The sequence below is a fragment of the Rhinatrema bivittatum genome, chromosome 3 (genome assembly GCF_901001135.1).
Source record: "Rhinatrema bivittatum chromosome 3, aRhiBiv1.1, whole genome shotgun sequence".
Lineage (NCBI taxonomy): Eukaryota > Metazoa > Chordata > Amphibia > Gymnophiona > Rhinatrematidae > Rhinatrema > Rhinatrema bivittatum.
In genome coordinates, this window is record NC_042617.1 from 572,682,875 (window position 1) to 572,700,603 (window position 17,729).

The 17,729-nt window shown below is 44.5% G+C and overlaps 1 protein-coding gene across 1 annotated transcript in view; it reads right to left on the reverse strand.

Moving 5' to 3' along the window:
- Positions 1-17,729, reverse strand: part of SYNE1 (spectrin repeat containing nuclear envelope protein 1) — a 966,955-nt gene that overhangs the window by 946,686 nt on the left and 2,540 nt on the right.

The following is a 17,729-nucleotide window of genomic DNA, read 5'->3' on the forward strand; positions in this document are numbered from 1 at the left end:
TATCAGATAGGGAGGAGGTATTGTGTTAGAATACAGTTTTGTGTTGGGATCTATAGCAGCATAGCTTGTTCTGTTTTTCCTAATAGGAGTTGTATTGATGTTTCAGGGTTTGGTGTAATAATCGCAATGTTGCCTTTTCATAGGAAGGGTGGTTACTATTTGAGTGGGAGGTTTACTACATTGTAATTATAATTTAGTTTACTCATGATTTTCTGAGTGTCAAGCCTACGCTCAGTGCATGTTATAATAGGCCTAATATCATATGAGTTCCAAACGTCTTTTTACTTTTAATGCATGGTTTTCTGGTTGGCACCACAGCAGTGCATGTAAATATAGTGCATATGTTTGTAATATTTTTACTTTAGAAGACTGTACTATGAATGTACATTTTTCATGTAAAATCTTATTACACATGCATATTTTTAATTGGGTGTATGGAGGGTGGGGCTGGTGCAAGGCTGTAAGGTTTTCCTAGGCTGCCTGATGCCCTGGCTGCACTGCACTGGCTCCACGAGAAAGCAGAATTCCATCTGGAGTTGTGATGTCCTAGGCCGGGCTCTCCCCAGCAATGATGCATTTAATTTTGGCCAGGACTTAATTTTTCTTTTTTTTTTAAGCCCTGGAGGAAGCCAGAAGTATGGATCACATCTGGTACCCCTCCTCTCCAGGACTAGGTAGGTAGAGCAGAGTCTGTGGCAGTGTTTCCAAAATTGTGGGCTTCCAGACCTGATCAGGCGTGCCATGGAAAAGTCACTGCTACTCGATGCTCTGATCCAGGGCACCACCTGAACTCTGCTCTCAGCAGCTTGCAGCAACAAGAGAGACCAGCAGCGGTTCTTCAACTGAGGGGAGCTCCTTTCTGAGAGCATGTGTGGTTGTGCATGCCTCCTCTAGCTACAGCGTGAGCCCTGGAGGGTGGTAACTAATGGGCAGCGGGCAGGGCAGAGATTAGTTGACAGCCACTTTGTACAGCATACAACCCCCTCCTCATCTTCTTGTGTGAGTCCTTGAAACCTCTGTCCTATCTTCAGGCTAAGTAGAATGGGTAGAGGGTGCAATGACTTACTTTGATTGCTAGGAGCAGTAGCAAAAGAGCTCTGTCAGCCATATGTGGAAGCCAAGGTAACTAACTGAGCCAGTTGCTCCCACCACACCAATTTCTCCCGTCTTCCTTGTGAGCTGATACACTTTGACAGGTTCACATGTGTCTTTGCACCCTCTCTTCTGTTTTGGAGGAGAGACTGGTGGGCATTCAGTGGTTTCCTAGCCCTTTTGGCTATATAAGTCTTTGCTATGTTTGCACGGTCGGCACTGTGGAGGCTGGTGTGCCTCACAATGTTTTTTTAATGTAGGTTTGCTTTAGGTATGAAACATTTGGAACTGGCCTAGGGAACCATAAAAGCAGTAAAAATGTGCCAGAGTGGGGAAGGCCCTGAGAAGTGGGGGCAATCTTCTGTCATAGGACAAGAGGGAGTAAGCCAGAAGGAGGTCTTGTGCAGGGTTAGTGAGGCTTCTGTCTGCGACGGCTTGGCTAAGCTCTGAAATGGCTGTGGAACCAGTGAGTCTCCTGGAATGTGAGGGTGCTTAGAAGGGGTGAGAATGGGAAAGGGGAAAAGCTGCTGCAGGTGGAAGAACGGCCGGCAACAAGCATCAACTTTTACACAATGCTGCGGCAGTGCTGGGGCAGGGAGTTCTCACTGAATGAGCACATGAGCAGTAGCACAACAGCAAATGTCTGTCTTTGTGTGTGTGAATGGGTCTTTGCCTATGTCTGATTGTGTGTGTCTAAGCCACTGGCTGACAGTATGGTTGTCTCATTACTTGTACTGACTGCTTAGCAGAAGACTAACACCAGACCAGGAATCCAGATATTGATATATGAGATGTAACCAAGTTTGTGGGGGAGGGGGACTGAATGATTGTATGCACAGATGTGGGACTGCAGCTCGGTTTATTCATCCTGGGTCTAGGATGTGCTCTACTTAATCGTTTAGGAAAAACTTGAATTTATGATGGGAGATTTTTTTGGTCTCAATTCTGCCAGGCTCCAGGTGATGGGATGATTCCTCTCAATCATTGGCCTGGTGTGCTTTTGGAGCTGCTGAGCACGTGCTGCACAGTGCATCAGTGAGTCAGATACCCAGTGGGCCGGTTTCAAAAAAAATCCCCGGGCTGATATTTTCCTGCAATAAGTCCCTGGGTACCATCATCATCTTAATATTCCCGCTTCCCTGGCATTGTCACCGTCTTCCCTTCCCTTCCCTCTCCTTCTACCCTTCTGGTATATCATCACCTTCCTTGTCCAGCCACCCAGCCCCTCTAGTCCTTGTCATCATCATCTTCCCTCCCCCTGCCATCATTACCTTCCCTCCCCCCCCCCCCGCCACACACCCCATGGCACATTCATCTTTCCCTCCCCCATATCTCTTGGCGCATTTAGCAGTTTCTCCCCCCTCCCCAGAGCCAGCACAAGTCTGAGCAGCACTTATCTGCTGCTGCTGCTGCTGCTGCTGCTTCCTCCTCTGCCGGCTTGCCTCTCCAATAGTAACAGCAGGAGGCCAGCATGTCTTGCAAGAGAGAGCTAGCAGAGAGCGAAGCAGCAGCAGCAGATAGGTGCTGCTCTCTGTCACCCTCTTCTGCCAGGAGAACATCCTGCAGGCCAGGAAGGGAGAAAAACGGAATACTGCCAGCACCTCGCCTTTTCATACCCGGCTCTTTCCGTGGCACACCTGCATGTCAGTCACGACACACTAGTATGCCACAGCACACCAGTTGGGAAACACTGCTATAATATAAATACTATAGTAGTCATAATGCCACTAGCTGTCATGGAGTTTGAGTCCTTGTACTGTGGTATGGTTGGAACAGCCCAGCATGCTGGGCCCACACAGACAGTAGGCAGACACACTTAGACTGGGACTAGAGGAAGCTTCACCTCTACAGCCTCCTCTCCCTGAATATTGAGCCTTGGGTTCTGAGGCCGGCAAGACGTGGGTAAATACCCAGCAGAAGAGCAGTCAGAAGCATCGAATCACAGCAGAGGTCAGGGCAGGGGCAATCAGGTGAAGTCGGTATCCAAGCTGAGATCAGGCAACAAGGAACCAGGCTGAGGAAACAGAAGATAAGGAAGGGGGGAAAGCAGGCAAAGGCAAGAATTGGGACAGACAAGGCAAAGGCAAGGAACAGACAAGGTACGGAGTTGAGAACAGAGCAACAAGCCTTGCACAGCAGACGGACCTGTTGCATTGGCTGCTTGTAGGATTTGGCTTTAAATAGTCAAGCTTCGGTAACATCATCAGAAGGTACCATGAAAATCTACCCACTGTGGGGACTTTAAGAATCGACGCCTAAAGGAAGCCAGCAGGAGGGAGGCATGTGTTGCATCCGTCACTGCTCGACGCCCTCACTCCGCCCTCTTTACCTCTGTGGCGACTCCCTCCGGGTCTGATGGACAGCTGGCTGCCATGGTGTCTCCATCCCATCTCCCTCCAGCGTCCTCAGACGGCTCGATGTTGCAGATCCGCCATGTTGCCTAATGACCTAGGGCGCGCGTGCTCGCTCTGATTGAAGTATCAGCAAGGGCGCGAATCTCAGGGACGTCCCCCTGAGATGACGTCTTCCGCTTCCAATATTTAAAGGTCTCTAATTCACTATCTAACGGAGTTAGCAAGGAGAGGATTCGGATACGGATTCGGCTACGTTTCCTCCAAGCTACTCTGCCTCCTCGGACTTACCAGAGGTACCCGCTCCTTGGGGGCCTCGCTCTTTTCTTTACTTTCAGATTACAGATAGGAACTGGTACTCGCTCCTCGAGGGCCCATGTTCCTGGACATTCTGAAGATTCTCTACTGCCTGGAAGCTATCACTGCTACAAACAATTGTGAGTTACCATCGTTTTCTCAGAGCTTTCCCTGGGACCAGGTACTCGCTCCTCGAGGGCCTAAACCTTTCCAGCTCCTGAGCTTCCTTGAGACCATATGTGAGTTTTGTCATCTAGTTCTGTTCATGAACCTTGTCTACTCTACCTACTCACTTTCTACAGTTTCTCAACAGCTCAGCCATCCTGGATCACGGTTCCAGTACCTGAGGGACTACAGCCCTGCCGGGCATATCAGCTCACTACTACCACCTCTGGTGGTTTCCAAAATCTGTCTAATAAAAGAACTAATGTGTGTCTGTCTCCATACTCAAGCCTAGTCGGTGGTCCCTCTCGGGATATCCTCCTGGGGGTGTGGTCATTGCCACCGGCCCAGGGATTCACCACTACTATCTCAGATTCATAACAGATTGCTAACTACCAGCATAGCGGAATATAAAACAGAATCTGAGACACTACAAGACAGCTGACTCCTCCTTCTTAGGAGCCATTCATTCAGATTGTTCCTCCCATCACGCCCAGCTTTCTTAACTGATATAACAGATTGTGACTCCTCACGGAGAACCTTGCTAACACCCTAGCAGAATTCTAACAGATTTCCAACAGCATGGCAGCATCCTGGGAGCAGCAGCAGCCCACTGCCTACAACAGCAGCGGCATCCTGCAGTGAGTGAGGCCAACTGTGGCAGCCAACATTACAGTAGATGGAAGCCTTAACAAATGACCATTAGCATGCATCATGCTGCAAAAGACTTGTACTCATTTTATTTTTAAGATTTTTTTCTGTTAGAAGTTTGCCCAACAAATTACTCAAACCTACCAGGAGAAAGTCCCAACCTGCAAGTTGTGCAATTGCCAAAATTATTTTTATTTTTTTACTGAAATGGCTACATTTTTGTCCCTCTAATACCAGTTCTATATGACAAAAAAGGGCACAATGGAGACAAAAAAAAAAATCTATAAAGCCAAACTTGGCCGAAAATAATCTAGGCAGGTTAAGTTAAACTTGACTACTTGCCCTGGTTTTCCAGCCAAAGCGAGTAATGTACAGTAGGAAGAAAAGCACAGTCCTCCAAAGAGACAGGACATTTAGGTTATTTTTCAGTCTCCAGAGGCACAATTCTCAAATAAGAGACAGCATAAGGTAAGCCTAGAAAACCCAAACTTCTTCCAAATCATTTTGCATCCCACATGCACGTAAAATTAAGCATTTGGGATGGAAAACTCCACTTGCCACATATCAATTCCAAGGACAGGAACTGGAGACTGTTATAAATGAAAGGGATGGAGAAGTAATCGTTTCAGACGACCACAAGGCGGCCAGTCGATGTCATAAAGCAGCTAGGAAAGGAGGCCATATTGTCCGTGTAAAAATCACTAGTGAGACCCCCAACCCGAGTGCCAGGCTCCGCTCCGGAGGCCGTACCTTCGTAAAAACACTGAAAGGACAGCAGCAGGTTCAGAGCCTGTCAGGCTGTACCAAGAGAGGGGGATGGCATTCAAAATGCCATTCACTGGAGAAGGAAGGGAAAGAAGGGATATGACAGACATAGTCAGACATTTGGCAGGCTTCATTCAATGAAGGATGGGGAAGAGCGATTTTCCACTGGAAATGAAATTCAAGAACAAGGGGGAAGGTTCAGAGCAAACGTAAGAAAATATTTCTTTACTGAGAGGGTAGCAGAAGCCTGGACTAGCCCACCAGCAGTGACCAAGACCTGTGACAGAATTTAAACATTCTCGGGACAGACAAAGCAGTGGGAAGGGCAAAAGTGGGGGAAATGAGTAGAAGAGGTGAGGGAGGGAGGTTTGAGTGTTACTCAGTCATATAAAATTTAAGAGGGCCAACGAGGGGAGAGAATGCAAGCCAATATGCAGAGAGTGGCAGTCCAGCTGGCTCTGGCTTCCAAGAAACTACACAGACCAGCCCTGGTTACAGTCCTTATATTAATGAGGGGCATAGGGTGCTAAGATATTGAAATATCATCTTCTTTAATTTGGGGAGTTGTTTGAATTATTACAAAACCTGATGGCAGGACATGTAAGGGGACCTGGGTGTTGGATTACCGGTAAGTATGGGACTGTAAGAGTCAAGAGAGAAAGCTGACGAGATCAGGCATGGCCCTACCAGCAGAGATGCTGGAGGTCAGCGATGTAAACACATTTAAATATGCTTGGGGCAGGTATGCCTGAACATAGCCCCGCATGCAAATACCAAGAGGATGGAGAAAAAAAAGGGGGGGTCATATATTTAACATAATATGAGCTGCTCCCTTGGAAATGATTCTGAGAGCATTAATGTATGCTGCCTGTGTCGTACATTCGTAAAGCAGTGAATGACAGAATCCTCAGACACAGCCCACTCCTTTCAAGTGAAAGCACTGCCAGGTCTCATAGTCTAGTTTGTCCGTTTGTGCTTCTCAGTCAGGAATGCACTGAATGGCCTTTCACAGCTACCACTACTCACTGGGATAGTTAATGCGACTTGTAGCACTTTCTTCAAGGTCGGAAGCACGAGAGGGTCTGAAAGCTGCTGCTATACATTTTCCAGGGTGAGATTTTCACCACTTTTTTGTTTATGGACTAAATAATTTTTAGCAACGAGTACGTGGTCAGGCTTCAGTTGTGGTTTTGTAGAGTTCAACGAGTGCAGTTAAGTCCTCTACAGAGAGAACGCTTTGTGAGAGTGGGCGGCATGCTTGAATTCCTGTCATTAGCTCTTCTTTGATGCTAGAGAACGGCTGGTCAAGTCCAGAAATCGTCGAGTCTAATCAAGGATAGAATAATTTTGTCCTGAAATCATCTGCACCCACCATGGGCAGTTTCAACCATGAAATCATCCATGCATTTTTGTTTTCTTCTTTGTCCGCCTGTTCCCTGCATCTCGATGCCATTGCTGGTGCATAAGGCCATTGCTTTTTCATGTATTTCCTTTGCCTTTGCATGTGTTCTCATGGTCTTTAAAGTGGTATATACAGCTTCTTTAAAACTGACTGCTCTTACCAAATCTGGGTTTTCTTTTTGGAGCAGCTCCTGGAAGCCCTCTCTTGTGCTAAGCAGAGAAGGGGAATTAAGAGGCAGTATACTGAGGGCAAATTGCTCAGCTTTGCTAACAACCCAGCAGCTGTTGGCAGCTTACTTTCTGACAGGCACTGCACAACAGCTGAGAAGTTGTTTTTTTTTTTATCAGTGCATTCACAGAACGCACCTGACAAGACCAGCGGGCGTCTGAAAGTTGTGCCAGTTCACCTTGTTTAAATCCCAGTTGAGCTTGGATATCACCAAACTTTGACAATGTATTAGTGATGCTGAGAAGAAGGTGTTAGCACATTGGAAGATATCCATCATGTGATATTACTGTCGCTTTTTGTATGCAAGGGTTTTAACCATGTGAGTTCATCCCTAACTCTGTCAGTCTTCTAATGACGAGGCTATTCGAAACATTCATGTCAGGACTTGCCGGCAATTGAACCCAATTGAGATCAGTGGATCCTCTACATATCGGTGGCATGCTGGAATCTTTATAAAAGCTAAGAACTGTGTTTCTTCGACTGATGCTGGTATCTTGTTCAATAAAGAAGAATCAAAGTTTAACATGTTTTTGTTTTTAAGTTTTTGAAAAAGAATCACATAATCACGAAGAAAAAAGATAAAAAAAGGACTGGTAAATGATGACAAGGAGTGATGTGCTGCACTGAAAAGATTTGTGGTGAAGCCCCACGTTTGATGCCTTAATTATTACACAAGCAAAGTTTGGTTAGGTTCATTTAATAAGTACACTGGCGATCTTTTTAGATTTGAGAAGAAGGTGTATACATTTTCCAATGTATTAAAAAAAAAAATCAGTTGATTTTTCGATGGATACCCGGTTCAGTTTTGAGGCGTAACAATGGAAGTAAATAGCTTCTGGGGGTATTTCTGAAACCTAGCTTGAATGCCGGCACTTACTTATTCCACTCAGAGCAGCTGCACCATCGTAAGTCTGTGCTACACACTGGAGTCGGTCTAACTCGTTGACTCTTAGGCAGTGATGTATTGATCCAGTGAGTGAATCTGTGCGAAAATCTTTTAATTTTCTGAGTCCCAGAAAATGCTCTTTCACGGAATCGGTTTCTGGAACACACAGAACACAGAGGGATAACTGCTCCTTAGGTTTCTCCCCTGCTTCGTCTGCCAGTATCGCATACACTTCTGATTTCTTCAGTTCACTATGCCGCATGTCACTTTTTCAGATCGGCACTGAATAACTTACTTCTGAGATGAAGCCTAGCATTGCCCGGTGATTTATAATTTTGAAGAAATGGGGTCAAATTTTGCCAGTAAATTTAAGCAGTCAATAACATTTTCTCTGTTTCGCCTTTCCCTGCTTTTCCTCATTTCCCAAGGAATTGTGCAGCGCCAATGATGCAGCAGAGGTACTGCAGTCTTGCTCTGACTTGATGTTCATCTGCTTGTTGTAACCGCTCCATTACATCACCATGCACCTTACTGTCTTTGAAAGCCGTCCAAGCCAGCAGGCTTGCCTGATGAACTGCTTCTTTTTATCTTCTCTAAAAGTCTAATGCTCTTTTCCAGTTTTAAAGCCATGATTAATCAATACATCCCTGTTACTTCTCCTCTGTTCTGATCCAAACTTTTTGCATGCAAAACAAAGTGCGGCATTTTCTAGGACAGAGTATTACAATCTTCCTTGCTTTTCAAATCAATGATACTAAAAGAAGCGTTTTTTTAAACCAAAATTATTCATAAAAATACTGCTCTAACCTTGGCTGCACTGGACCTCTCCAGATAGCTCCGAAATCGTTAAGTCTCACAAGCTGGCCTGACACTTGCTGCCTTTTGCCTGTTTCCTTACTGGAGCCTTCCGCTGCATCTGACAGATCTCCCTGATTTAGCTGCTCTCCCTCGTCCTGCTGACATTGCTGTGATACCACCTTACTGGTAAAATACTACCCAATATCCATTCCCTACGGAGAAGGAAAATGTAACTCCTTAAGTCTCATCTCATAAGAATACAGGTACTGACCCTGCATCACTTTTGTAGCCTTTCTATCAATATCTATCTCAGAACATTTCTCGTCCTGTCTGCTCCCTCAGTGATGTCCACTCTGTTGCAGATCTTAGTGTCACATGCAAAAATACAAACATTTCCCTGCTGATTTCTCTGCAATATTGCTCACAAAGTTATCGAGCAGAAATGGCCACAGCCTCAGGACCAAACCCTGAGGCAAACCATAACTGAAAGACCCAGGGAATTGCTATTGATGCTTTAAAGAATTGCTGTTGATGCTTTGTCTATTTTTATATTGTATTTTTAACTGATTTACTGTACATGACTTGAGGCTATCCTGATAAGAATAGATAATTAAATGAAAGCAAATAAATAAATAAAATGATGTAAGAGAAGAATTATATTTCACTTTACAACTCACCATGCAAAAAAAATATTCAAATTCTGGTGACACTTCATGAACAGTAATACAGTTTTTTCCATGATCGGGCACAATGGGGGGTCGATGTAATAAGGTGCGCTGAAGCTGCCGCGGCTTTGTGCGTGCATGTATGCGTGTTTTCCCGTGCAAAGCCCTTTATGGGGATGTAATGAGGATTTTGTACACGGGGAAAAAAAGCAAGTACGAATGCATGCTAACGGCATGCAAAGGAGGTGATTAGCTAATCATAGGCAATGCAAGGAGCTGCGCTAATGCTACTGCAGGTTTTTTACTGCCATGGTCAGGGTACGAGTTAAGTGTCAGTGCGACTCGGGGGGCCGATGTCGGCATCCGAGCGTCCTGAAAACCACCTTGCTGAGTGCCTATCTCAGTGTCTGAGTGGCCAGCTTAGCTAGGCGCTTTTCTGGGGCGTCAGAACGGCCAGCTTAGGTAGGTGCTTCCCTAGGTGCTTTTCTTGATGCCCGAGTGGCCAGATTTGCGACCAGCTGAGCACCTAGCTCAGTGCTCGAGCGGCCAGATACACGGCCAGAAGAGCCCTAGCTCAGTGCCTGAGCAGCAAGATTAGCTAGGTGCCTCTCTGGGCGCCTGATCGTGCAGATTTTTCTGCCATGAACAGAAGAGCACGAGCAGCCTGATAAGCACCTTGCTGAGTGCCTATCTCAGTGTCTGAGTGGCCAGCTTAGCAAAGCGCTTTTCATGGCATCCGAGGTAGGCGCTTCCCTGGGCGGACAGATACACGGCCAGAAGAGCGACAAGATTGTTCTGAATTATCACCCATGAAAATATTTCCCTTGTTTTCTGCAGCAGAGTTATTGGAAATATTAAAAATACTTTCCAGTGTCATACTTTCACTTAATAGGGAGACCCGTTCGCTTGCTCACTCGCTTTTATGCAGGGAATATCAGCGCAGGTTTTGAGCGCGGATGCAGCCGCTTATTACATAGGCACTGTAGCATGCCTAGGTACGCGCATTTTTCCATACATGTGCGGATTTCTGCACGCAAATCATTTGCATGATATATGTTTTTTACATTCCGTGGAAGCGGCAGCTTCAGCTGCGTGCCGTGATTAAAACCCGCGTACATGACGAGCGCCTGTTTTGCCACGGGTCTTATTATATCAGCCCCATTGTGAGCTAATACAAACCTCAGCAAAAAGAGACACTCAAAACCTATATAGCAATCCATCCAGAGCAAACCTGCCAGACTAAATCAGTGTCGCCCATCAAGACTCAACAGAAACAACTTTACATATGAAAAGCCAACACTACAAATATTACAGGTCCTGGAACACCAATACATCTCTTACTGCAAGAACAAAAGAAGCCAGACTGCTATATAGAAACATATAGAAACGTAGAAACGTAGAAATGATGGCAGAAAAAGACCAATCGGCCCATCCAGTCTGCCCAGCAAGTTTCGACTCTTATTTTCCCATACTTATCTGTTTCACCAACCACCAACTTCAGGGCTCTTGTTGGTAAGTGTTTGATTCAAATTTCCTGCCATCTCCTGTCATTGATGTCATTGACGCAGAAAGTAATGTTGGAGTTGCATCAAACGTGAGCATAAGGCTTATGTTTAAGGGTTGTAACCGCTGCATCAAGCAAGTTACCCCGATGCTTGTTTACCCAGATTGCACAGATCGATGCCTTGTTGGATGATGTCTGAATGCAAATCCTGTTTTCCTCACTTCTCCCTTTCGTTGACGCAGATAGCAACGCTGTATATGCTTTCAAAGTGATGTATTAGGCTTAATTGGTTTAGGGTAGTAACCGCCATAATAAGTAGCTACCCCCACGATTGTTTACCCAGATTGTGAAGTTCAGTCCTTGTTGGTTGTTGCCTGAATGAAAATCCTGTTTTCTACTTTTTTCCCCTTGCCGTAGAAGCAGAGAGCAGCACTGTATATGTATTCAAAGTGAAGTATCAGGCTTAATTGGTTTAGGGTAGTAATCGCCGTAATAAGCAAGCTACCCCCACGCTTATTTATTTACCCAGATTGTGTAGTTCAGTCCTTTTTGGTTGTTATCTGAATGCAAATCCTCTATTCCACATTTCCCATTTGCCGTTGAAGCAGAGAGCGATGTTGGGTTTGCAATAATCGTGCAAGGGATTTTTTTGAGTAAGGGTAGTAATCACCAGGTAGTAAACATTTCAGCAAGCCATCCCCATGGCTCTACTCTTCATTCCCATCCTCTAGCCTTTATGGATCCACAGTGTTTATTCCTGATATTGGTTCTGAGTCTTCCTCCCCCTCTCTCACACACATGCTCCCTCTCTCTAGTACACATACACACACCCTCATACAGGCTCCCTCTCTCTAGTGCACATACACACACCCTCATACAGGCTCCCTCACTCTCTTGCGCACACACACAGATTCCCTCATACAGGCTCCCTCACTCTCTTACACGCACACATCCCCTCATACAGTGACCCTCTCTTGCATACACACCCACAAAAGCTCCCTTTCTCTCTCTCTCACATACATCCTCACACAGACTACCTATGTCTTTCTCTCATGCACCCCTTCACACAGGCTCTGTCTCACACATACACAAACCCTTCACACAGGCAATTCTGCGCAGGGCGGGAATTCTGTGCAAATTCTGCGCTCTGCAGTAGCGCAGAATTCCCCCAAGACTAAATATAGTAAATCTGTCAAACCAAAATGGCAATAACTGCCAGCACTCAAACAGTAACAATCTTATGAAAAGGAAACTACAAATATTCCAGCAGGCCCTATAACACCATACACCTCCTATTTGAAAAACAGAACAAGTCAAGCTGCTATAGATTCCCACATAGAAACTACAAGCCAGCAGAATACCTGACTTCAGTTACCCATGGAAAACACAGACGGATGCTCACCAGAATAAAGTGACGATAATGTTTAACTAGAAACATGTAGAAAAAAGGTGAACTGGAAACAACAAGAAGTCAAAACTGATATACAGTACAATGGCGGATAAACAGAAACCTCATTATTCCTCATAAAATATCAAACAATCAAGAAATATAATTCATCAACCATAATAGTAATACCACACTAATAAAAAAGAATATTTCAAAATAACTGACAATAGAGCATCCAATAATTAAAAACTCATAAAAATGTTTACAAATTTCCCAAACACCAATAACAAATTTCAAAACAGTAGACACAAAAAATAACTTCCAATGATTAAAACTAATAAGGTTAAAAAAGGCCCCTACTCTCCAAACCTGGAAACCTTGGATTTCCAGTCACTCTGACATTTTCATGGATTAATAGGGTAGGAGAGGCCCAGAAACGTCCTCCTTTCTCTCTCTCTGATGCAAACACACTCATGTGTTTCCCTCTCTCATGTACGCATTCGCTTCCCTCTTGCATGCACACATACATGCACATGCTTCCTTCTCTCATGCTCGCACACGTTTCCCTCTCACACGCACACACACATGCACATGCTTTCTTCTCTCATGCACGCACACATTTCCCTCTCGCACTCACACATACATGCACATGCTTCCTTCTCTCATGCACTCACACATTTCCCTCTCGCAAGCACACATACATGCACATGCTTCCTTCTCTCATGCTTACACACATTTCCCTCTCGCACGCACACATACATGCACATGCTTCCTTCTCTCATGCACGCACACATTTTCCTCTCACACGCACACATACATTCACATGCTTCCTTCTCTCATGCATGTACACATTTCCTTCTCGCATATACCTATTCCCTAACCCCTCATTCTCTTCCCTCCCCATCCCAGATATAACACCCCCCTCCCACCCTATTTGATCTGGAAAGGAATACGACAAGTTAAGTTATCAAATTTGCGGATGATACAAAATTATTCAGAGTAGTTAAATCACAAATGGATTGTGATACATTACAGAGGACCTTGCAAGATTGGAAGATTGGGCATCCAAATGGCAGATGAAATTTAATGTGGACAAGTGCAAGGTCTTGCATATAGGGAAAAATAACCCTTGCTGTAGTTACACGATGTTAGGTTCCATATTAGGAGTTACCACCCAGGAAAAAGATCTAGGCATCATAGTAGATAATACTTTGGAATCGTCGGCTCAGTGTACTGCAGCAGTCAAAAGAGCAAGCAGAATGTTAGGAATTATTAGGAAGGGAATGGTAAATAAAACGGAAAATGTCATAATGCCTCTGTATCGCACCATGGTGAGACCGCACTTTGAATACTGTGTACAATTCTGATCGCCGCATTTCAAAAAAGATATAGTTGCGATGGAGAAGGTACAGAGAAGGGCAACCAAAATGATAAAGGGGATGGAACAGCTCCCCTATGAGGAAAGGCTGAAGAGGTTAGGGCTGTTCAGCTTGGAGAAGAGACAGCTGAGGAGGGATATGATAGAGGTCTCTAAAATCATGAGAGGTCTTGAACGAGTAGATGTGAATCGGTTATTTACACTTTCAGATAATAGAAGGACTAAGGGGCATTCCATGAAGTTAGCAAGTAGCACATTTAAAACTAATCGGAGAAATTTCTTTTTCACTCAACGCACAATAAAGCTCTGGAATTTGTTGCCAGAGGATGTGGTTAGTACAGTTAGTGTAGCTGGGTTCAAAAAAGATTTGGATAAGTTCTTGGAGGAGAAGTCCATTAATGGCTATTAGTCAAGTTTACTTAGGGAATAGCCACTGATATTAATTGCATCAGTTGCATGGGATCTTCTTGGTGTTAGGGTAATTGCCAGGTTCTTGTGGCCTGGTTTGGCCTCTGTTGGAAACAGGATGCTGGGCTTGATGGACCCTTGGTCTGACCCAGCATGGCAATTTCCTATGTTCTTATGTTCTTAAATATCCATAACAATACTATACAGCCAGACTTAACATACTGAAAGCAAAACATGCTACAGCTAACATTATTAGCTTGGAACATTATAGACTTGATTTAAAAAACAAGTCTGCACTGCTTTTCTGAATTTGAGAGTTTCTGGGTGGATATTTGTGGGCTAGGGAATTCCATAGGGCAGGGGCCTGGTACCTGAAGGATTAGCGGAGCTCAGATTGTGGTCTGGACCTGAGCATCAGGCAGTAATGACTTTCCACAGCACATCTGACCAATTCTGATGACACTCCAGTTGCACAGTGGTTGGGAAACACTGGTTGGGAAGTGCCATGCTGGCTCTAACCAAGGTCATTTGAGCCCAGCATCCTGTCTCTGACAGTAGCCAATTCAGGTCACAAGTAAGTGGCAGAAGGGCAGGTGCTACCCCCCAGAATTTGGGGGCAGCAAAACGCAGCACAGAGGGGTGCTATTCCACTGGCAATACCGCCAAAGGGCACACTGTGCCAGCAATGGGTAAGTTGGGGGGAGGGGTTGCATGACTGAAATTTGGCTTAGGGCGCCCAATACTCTTTCACCAGCCCTGCCCAGAAGATCCTCAGTAGTTGATCTATTTCTTGTATCTTACTCCCAGGGATAAATACTGGCTTTCCCAAGTCTACGTGGCTAATAAGTGCTTATGGACCTTTCCTTCAAGAACATGTCCAATCTCCTTTTGAGGTCCTCTATGTTAGCTGCCTTAATCAGTCCTCTAGCAACAGATTCCATAACTTGATTGTGTGTTGAGTGAAAAAAAAAATACTTCCTAGGATTTGTTTTAAATCTGCCAATTGATAATTTCATGAAATGTCCCCTAGACCAGTGTTTGAAAGGATAAATAACCATTTCCTATTTACCTATTCCGTCCCACTCATGTTTTGTACAAATCTCAATCATATCCCCTTCTCAGTCGTATCTTTTCCAAGCTAAAGAACCCTAATCTATTTAGCCTTTCTCCATAAAGGAGCTTTTCCATCCCCTTTATCAATTTTGTTACCCTTTTTTTGTACCTTTTTTATGTCCGGTATATCTTCGTTGAGCTGGGGCTACCAGAATTGCACACAATACTCAAGGTGCAGTTGCACCACAGATCTAAACAAAGGCATGCTGACATTCTCAGTATTGTTCTCTATTCCTTTCCAAATATTTCTTAACATTCCATTTGCCTCTTGACTTCTGCCACACATTGAGCCAACGATTTCAAGGTATTTGTCCACAAGGATTCTGAGGTACTTTTCCTGGATGGTAACTCCTAACATGGAACCCAGCATTTTTTTACCTTTAATTAGGATTATTTTTCACTACGTACATAACTTTGCTCTTGTCCACAAAATACATCTGCCATTCATTCTCTTAATCCCACAACATCCTTCTACTGTTCTTCACAATCCACGGCTGTTTTGATGACTCAAAACAATTTTGTGTTATCTGCAAATCTGGTCACATCACTCGTTTTTCCTTTCTCCGGATCATTTATAAATATGCTAAACAGCACAGGTCCTAATACACACTCCTGGGGCCCTCCAGTAAGATCCTTTCTCCATTTGGAAAACTGACCATTTAGTCCTATCCTCCGTTTCCTGTCTTTTAACCAGTTACCAATCCTCAATAGGACACTGCAGTGATCTCGTGACTTCCCACTTCCTGAGGAGTCTCTCATGAGGGACTTTGTCAAATGCCTTCTGAAAATCCAGATACACTACATCAACTGGCTCACCTTTATCTGCATGTTTATTTCCACCTTCAAAAAATCTAGCCAAGATGGCGGCATGAATGCCAGCTCTGCCTCTGCTTCATCGTTTTTCCTTTTAAATTGTTGCCTCTTTGCTTTTTTCAATGCCTTCTAAAAGAAAGGGGAACATTTGGTCTTATCCCATGGATTCCTTACCTTCCCTGGGGCGTCCTACCATAGAGCAGTTCATGGCTCCTGCATCAGCTTTTGGGGCTTTGGGTCCTGATGCCTAGGGGAGTGGAGGAAAGCTTTCCCCAGCTTTGGAAGAGGCATCTTTGAGCCCCCTTGATGAGTGACTTCTGCCAGCGGCTTGGTGCCAGTGCCTTGATGATGCACCCTGAAGAGGACGGTTTCATCGCCGAGAGCAAGGGTGTCGCAGTGTCTGGAGGCTCCATTCAAGTATCTCCGGCAGAAGTTGGAGGTAATTCCGGTGCACTTGGATTTGATATGGGGTTTCCTGTGACCTGGGAGGGAGATAGCGTTTCTCCCCCAGATCAACAGTCCAGTTGGTTCTTCTTTTCTCCAGAAAAACTGGCAGTTGTCACATATTGGGACATTCCTCACCTGGTACTCACCCCTGCTCTCACACTCCTGGCCCACTTCCTCAGAGGGAGGAACAAACTCTTCTTCTTCTGTTAACTCCTTCATGGCCTTGGGCAACTCCCCTTCAGGGTAAGAGCCCCTATTTGGCCCCCCTCCCACTGGGCCCATCAGCCCGCAGGCTGGCTACTCCAGAAGGTCATATCTCTAGAAGTTCTTGTTACCCACCCTATTCTGGAAAAGACAGGAACCAAAGGATAAAAACCTGCGATAATTTCCCACTTTTATACCTTTCTTTAAATTTATTTATTTATTTATTTAACAGTTTTATATACCGACCTTCATAGTAAATAACCATATCGGATCGGTTTACATTTAACAAGGAGTATAACTGGAGTAACAATTCAAAATGTGGCCAACCAATAAGAAAGACCTACAATTTAAAGGAACACAGACCATTTTTTCCTCACATCCCATAAACACAATAACCTACAGCACTTATACATCTAAAATGCCATTAGGTGGACATTTGTTATTACTACATGCACAAACATTTCAAACACGACAACCATGATAACTCTTGGGTCTTCCCCACCCACAGCCTCTTGTAAGGCTACCAAACTCAAGAATGTACCATATTTATCCTTCTATAAAGCCAATGCTACAACATTGACATACAATGAAAACCATACCCTGTTAGTATATAAGGGGTCCCAACCTCAATGGTTTATGAACATACAAATATGAAAGTGAGCATTTCCTGCCTAAAGGACTTCATGGTGATTTCAGATGCCAAGGTGCTTGAACTGTGATGATTTGATATCACAACTCTTCATAAACCAGTGTTTGGGAGAAAAATGTGCCATGCCGTATATAATACATTCGTGATTGAATAGCCAAGCTCATGCGTGTTTTAAGAATGGGGTACACACTGAAATGGAGAGCCTCTTAAGAGAGTTGGGAGTTGATGTCATTGTCCCTGGCTAGGAGAATCCCTGTAATTTAATTGGTTGTGATGCTAAACTGCTTTATCCTCTTCAAATGTTACCGCTTATCATCATTAGAAAAGATCTGAAATGATTACATTATTCTCAAAATTCTTACAGAGGCGGAAAAGGCCAAGAATCTGCCTGACTATACTTATGCAACCTCTATCTACTGCATGCCAAACTAGACATAAGACAGACTGGTTCACAGGAATCTCCCAGTACAGTGCTCTCAAATGGCTGTACCTTGATTCCTCCAAGCGTTTTCTCCATCTGTCTATCAGC